Source organism: Conger conger, chromosome 11, assembly GCF_963514075.1.
Source record: "Conger conger chromosome 11, fConCon1.1, whole genome shotgun sequence".
Taxonomy (NCBI): Eukaryota; Metazoa; Chordata; class Actinopteri; order Anguilliformes; family Congridae; genus Conger; species Conger conger.
In genome coordinates, this window is record NC_083770.1 from 19,063,385 (window position 1) to 19,069,973 (window position 6,589).

General features: G+C 43.5%; 1 protein-coding gene across 1 annotated transcript in view; it reads right to left on the reverse strand.

Moving 5' to 3' along the window:
- arb2a (ARB2 cotranscriptional regulator A) overlaps window positions 1-6,589 on the reverse strand; it is a 166,794-nt gene that overhangs the window by 4,640 nt on the left and 155,565 nt on the right. The window lies entirely within an intron of this gene.

Genomic DNA, 6,589 nt, shown 5'->3' on the forward strand with positions numbered 1-6,589 from the left:
AAAAAAAAATTGTAAAAAAAATTCATTCACGTTATTTATTATATATTTATTCGTCGGTTGCCCTTATCCAAAATGAGGCAGCACCAGTACCCTGTAGCGCTCAGTTATTCTACTAATGTAGATGATGCCCTTAAAAGGTCTGTGAATTCATTAAATATCTTGAACTGAAAAAATCATTTCTATTTCAGATGTATACGGGGAAGGGCTTCCCCTTCGGAACGAGCCTGAAGATTCCACTAGTCTGAAAGGTCCGCCTTCATCAAACATTCTCATGTGACATGACTGCCAGGTCCTGGGTTCTAATTTGTGTAATATATCAGTAATTGTAATATAAAAAAGATGGTCATGTTGCGATTAGCTTCTTCCTCTCATCTTTTAATTTACTTTCATAACTAAGACTACAATCTGAAGTGCTATTCATTGTATAATCATTATATTTCTGTAGAGTTTGTATAAATTTAATTTGATGACTTTTGATTTCATGTATATATACACTCACTGAGTACTTTATTGGGAACACCTGTACACCTACTTATTCCTATGATTATCTAATGATTACATTAACATCAACCATCAGAATGGGGGAAAAAATGTGACTTTGACCGTGGACTGATTGTTGGTGGCAGACGGGGTGGTTTGAGTATCTCAGAAACGGCTGATCTCCTGGGATTTCCATGCACACTAGTCGGGCAAAGAATGGTGCAGAAAACAAAACAAAAACATCCAGTGAGCAGCGGTTCTGCAATGCCTTGTTAATGAGAGAGGTCAGAGGAGAAGGGCCAGACTGGTCAAAGCTGACAGGAAGGTGACAGTAACGCAAATAACCACATTACAACTGTGGTATGCAGAAGAGCATCTCTGAACACACAACGCACCATAACTCGTAAGTGGATACAGCAGTAGAAGTCTAAAAAAGAAGTCTAATAAATACCTAATAAAGTGCTCAGTGAGTGTATATATATCCATGTATACAATATATTTGTTTTATTAAACCAGTGACATGAAAGCAAACATTTTATAGAAATGCATTGGGAAATGAATGGGTCATTATTTTTTTTAAAGGCTTTTTCAAACCCATTTTGTATTGCAGCATTTTCCGGGAGTTAAATGTCTGGTTTAAAATGGCAGCAGTGAAATAAAAGTGACGCTGTAAACTGCAGACTGGCTTGTGTGTTTCTTCCAGGTGGTCTGAAGTGGTTACTCAGAGGGTGAGTCTGGTTTTTCTGTGCGGCCGGAATCCTCACAAACGGCAAACGAGTGATTTCACACAGCACACCGCGTCCACCAACGCCAAGGAACGTGGCGGGAAGAGGTCAAACAAACAAAACAAACAAAACAAACAAACAAAAACCGAGCACGAATGAGGCCCAAGCACTGACCCTTGTGGAACCCCAGCAGATTATGGCAGCTGACCCCCCCTCCCCGGCTTTGAGACCGGCCCCATTTCTCCCGCCGCGTCCACACTCCGGCTGGACAGAGACACTCACCGTCTGGGCGTTTTTATTGGCCGATGTCTGTCCTTTGTTCCCCGGTTATTTCTCTATGTGTCAGAGGAAACAGATGCAGCCCCCATTTGATCCTGCGTACTTATCCTCGTTTGTCAAACCCACCAGATCTCCTTCAGCATAACAACGCCACTGTTTGATCTCAGGGTCACTTACACTCTTAAAAACCACACCCCTCCTGTATGTCTCTTATTGCTCTTATTATTATTATTATTATTATTATTATTATTCATGTCGGTGATGCGATGAGGGAGCACAACATCGGTGTGAGAGGAATCCTGTCATAGCTGTGGGCCATGTTTTTTTGTTTTTTTTCGCAGACCAAAAGGCAGCCTGCTCTAACAAATGGTAATCGTCTGATTGTAACGGATTTCAAAACAAATACAAGGTGAATGAAAACTCAAAGTGACGCCCGGAGAAATACCCGCAAAGGGGGAAAAATGGAAAGAAAAAAAATCAAAGCACGCTTGTTATAATTAGTTTCCATCTGTGGTACATTATTTAAAGCCCTGCTACTTAATTGCTTGTGTACTAATGGCCTATATTATTTGAATTGAACTTTTTTTTCATAATTCATAATTACATTAATGGAGGAATGAAGTGCCACAGGTTTGTTGTAACACTGATTGCTAAAATATATTGCATTAAAATTAATCAAAATAAATATGTATTTTGGGGATTTCTTAACATTAAATGTAATCAAATTTTAAACACTGGAAACATATGCCACTTAACCCCTACACAATTCTACAAACATGGTTTCCACGTGTAAATACTGTCTAATAGCACTGATGCATATTAACAAGAAATTCATATTTTAACATTCAGGCACCGTTCATTATTTGGTTTACTTGTACATTTTCTTTTAAAACAAATGAATTGTAAACATTGGAACAATCCTGTAAAAAAATAGCAGCAGTAACAGTCCAGATAGAAAGTAAATATCACTCATAAGGAGTGGACACAAATGTTGGTTGAGAGATTAGTTTTCTGATTTCCCATCTACAGAGCATTTCTCTCTTGATAACAGGGGTGTCCCTGGCAGTCAGAGGGATGCGACCCCACAGTGATGTTTTTGCCTCGTCACTGACTGGATGTGTGTACCTGCACGTGTCAGCAGGAGCCAGACAAGGCCAGAGCAGGTGTGTGGCGCAGCTGATGCAGCATGTTAGCAGAGCCACAGCACACACACAGCTGCCTTCAGCTGACTGACCAGGTCTGGAGTCACTCTCACAGTGAGCTCACAGGGGAAGACTGTTACTGCCTTATACTATCAATCCCAGAGGGCACACGCTAACACACACACCTACACACACACACACTCACACACATACACTCACACACACAAGCACACACTGACGCAGATTCACACACAAACAGACAGACAGACACAGACAGACACAGACACACAGACACACAGACACACACACACACACACACACAGACACACACACCACACACCACACACCACACACACACACACACACACACACACACACAAAGCAACGATACTGCCATAATGCCATTCATGTTTAATTACTCCTGGTACCCCTCCCACCCCCACATACAGTATTTACGCAAAACTCATATATAAAAATATATATACATTCAAAACTCATTAAACATACATACTGAAATACTGAAACAGGCCTCAGGCTCTGTAGAGCGGACTTTGTATTTCTATATAAATTGAAAGAGAATGTAGACTTGTTGAAATCATCAGTCAATGCTTTTCACATTATGAAATTCATCAAAAAACAAACAAACAAAGCAATTAAGTAAATGAAACTACGGCGTATATTGAAGAGACGGGATGTGTCATTTCTGCATAAAAGACTGGCCCTGTTTAGATGTCTTTATGGAACAGAACGGGAGTAAGGACAGGACAGTCATGTGATATGAGTATCTGCCCTCTGAAGTCCATTAATTCCATTAAGTCGGACCTGAAACGGGCACCAGCTACAGGTATACGACACGTCTCAATATCAGGCTCTACCACCAAGCTTTAAAGACCTTCGTTTGATTGTTCTCAACCAGAAAAAAATCCATGTTTGAAAAACGTTAGTCTCCTGGTTGGCCTGCTGCAGTTTTCTCAAGCGGGCCGGTTCTTTCACGTTGAGGTTTGTGTGCTGTGTTTGCACAGGCTGTTTTCCTGTTTAAACCCCACAAATGAGGAATTCAATGGTACAAATTACATCTGTGTACATTCCCCCTGAATGCTGAAGCACTCGCTGCTAAATAGGCCAATCATGCACTTAACCGATGTGATGGCTGCCAATTCACTCTGCCCGTTTTTTTGTTTGTTTTTGTTTGTTTTTTTCGGAAGCTGCGATACATCTGAAATACATTCAAGAATATATTTTTTCGTATGAAAGGGTTTCTGAAGAAGCGTGTCTTTGCGTGTAGATCACACATTTTATTCCATATTTTATTCAATATGTCCACCAGCACCCGATGCAAATTTTTTTACTAAAGGTAATTCTATTTAGTAGTATATTATTTACATGTCACAGAAAAACAAAACATTTAATTTGCTTAAATGACGATGTAGCCAAATGAGATGCTGGCCATTAAAAGACAGAACTACAAAAGAAATGGAAGCGAATCAGACAGGAAAGAAAAGGGATGTACAGACACAGATTAAAGGAAATTTTTCCTCTGATAATGCCTACTCAGGGTATAAAAAATATGAAGCTAACCCTTCACACACAATACTTAGTGCTATTCAGAGATGTCTTCAGACAGCAAGAATGCTTTCATGATTTTTCTGAAGACCTACATTACTCTCGCTGAGCTTGCCAGCACATAATTTCAGAAATACCAAATTATGAAACGTTAATGAATCACAAAGCGCAACGGAGAACCGAAACACCTGGCCCTGGAAATATTTCTCGAATTGAGTCTCACAGAATTCATAAATGCTCAGACCACAATCGGGGGGAGGGGGGGGTGAACGAATTGAAACAAACACCCCCCCTCCTCTGGGTTGGGGCTCATTGAAACGTGGGCGAGCGCGGGGGCCATGTTTGAAAGGAGACGGACGGGGAACAGGACGCCGTGTCAGAGCCCGGCTCCCCCCACTCGCTGAGGCTCCAGGGCCTTTGTGTGATCCGGCGCGCCATTGGCCGGCTTCAGACGGTAAACACTCGCAGCGCGCGTGTTTTTGTTTGTGCGTTCCGTGTGAATGCGGGGGGGGGGGGGGGGGGGTTTCTATACCCGCCCGGCACACAAAGGACCTCCACGCCACACAGCGTTCTGGTCCAAGTTATGGCCGGAGCTCAACGCACAAACCGCCATGCCAGAAACACCATCACCCACTTCAGTACAGGGATAAAGACGCACGCACGCACGCACGCCCGCACGCACACACATACACAGGAGGAGGATCAGTGAGAGAAAGCGACAGAGAGACTGAGAAAGAGAGAGAGAGAGAGAGAGAGAGAGAGAGAGAGAGATGGAATGGGAGAGAGACTGAGGGAGAGAAAGTGAGAGAGACTGAGGGAGAGAAAGTGAGAGAGACTGAGGGAGAGAGACTGAGACTGAGACTGAGAGAGAGAGAGAGAGACTGAAAGACTGAGAGACAAAGAGAGACAGAGAGACTGAGAGAGGAGGAGAGTGAGAGAGAGAGACTGAGAGAGAGCGAGAGACTGAGAGAGACAGAGAGACTGAGAGAGAGATTGAGAGAGAGAGACGGAGCGGGAGGCTGTGTCAGCCTGACCGCTGGCTGCTCTGTGAGGACAGAGCGAGATGGAAGAACACGTGCGTAGACAAAGCCACTCTAATCTGTACAGCACCAGTATGGAAAAGCTCATCTGTATGTATACGCGCTCATCATAAGCACAGAACAGAGTCTCCACCCACCGCCATCTTAAAAAAAGGACAAGTCATCTGTTTAAAAAGTTAGAGTAACAAATCAAACACATTCAGTCTCTCACTCTGCCAGCCTACAGGAAGCACTTGGCGAGGCACACTAACTGTCACCATGCATTCACCTTGCAGGGAGGTTTCACTTTTCTCATATTATTTCAGTTCTATAAACATTTTCAGTCGGTCGAGACAGTTTCCTTGTGCGATGAAGGATTACATTTAGGATATTCAGAGAAGTCTGTGATGACCTGCTGGCCGGAGAACACACTTCAACCAGCTCAGCAGGCCGCAGTGCTACACTGCATCTCCAGAGGCTGAACTTAAAGTGAATTTTCTCTTTCCCTCTAAAAAACAAGTTTAGAAACTTCTCTAAACATCTAACATATCCTTCATCACACGCACAAACTGTCTAGGCTAATCGAAAACATGCCCTGAAGCTGAAATAATATTTTTTTTAAACGCAGAAAGCGAATGATCCCTTTAACTCTGAACGGCACATTTCACCAAAGTATTACTTCGGTTTCGCTTATACGGCACCTTAAATTTAACGGCCACAGTTGTTAACACAAATAAAAAGGACTAGCGATACTTTTCGAAAGCCGTAACACTTGCATAAACGCTTTACTTAAAACGTAGGTCAAAAGTGCTCAAGTTGTAAGCCCCTCCCAAACCGAGACTGAGTGGCGGAGGAGACAGCCAATCGGAGGACGGCCCTGTAGGAGGCGGGCCCCTTGTTTTGCTCAGAGATGGTTATGGCTCCAGCGTATTCATAATGTGGCAGGGCGTTGGCAGATAGCGGGGTGCAGAGAACGCCTTCGCCTGTTTAAGTACCCGCTGACTCAGACAGCCCGCGTCTTATGGGATCCCGCGGGCGAGACGAAATGGCGAAAACAATGAGGTGCCGAACCCCCCCCCCGCCCGCCAGCTCACCACCCAATTCCCCTGTTCCACCGAACTCCTCACTTTACTGCATTATTACCTTCCCCCGCGTAAAGCCATCGACAATTACAACCACAAAACAAAGGTAACGCCCGTTTATAAGAGACAGGTTTCCCACCTCCTCTGCCCTGGAAGCAGAAACAGGGAATGCCTGTAAAAGCTAAAGACAACAAAACAAAAACGGGAACGGCAGACAACTGTTAGTGCAACTGCTGCTCGTTAGCGCTATATGACAAATGTTATTAATAAGACGTTCGAACTGTCTGTGTGTGTACGTG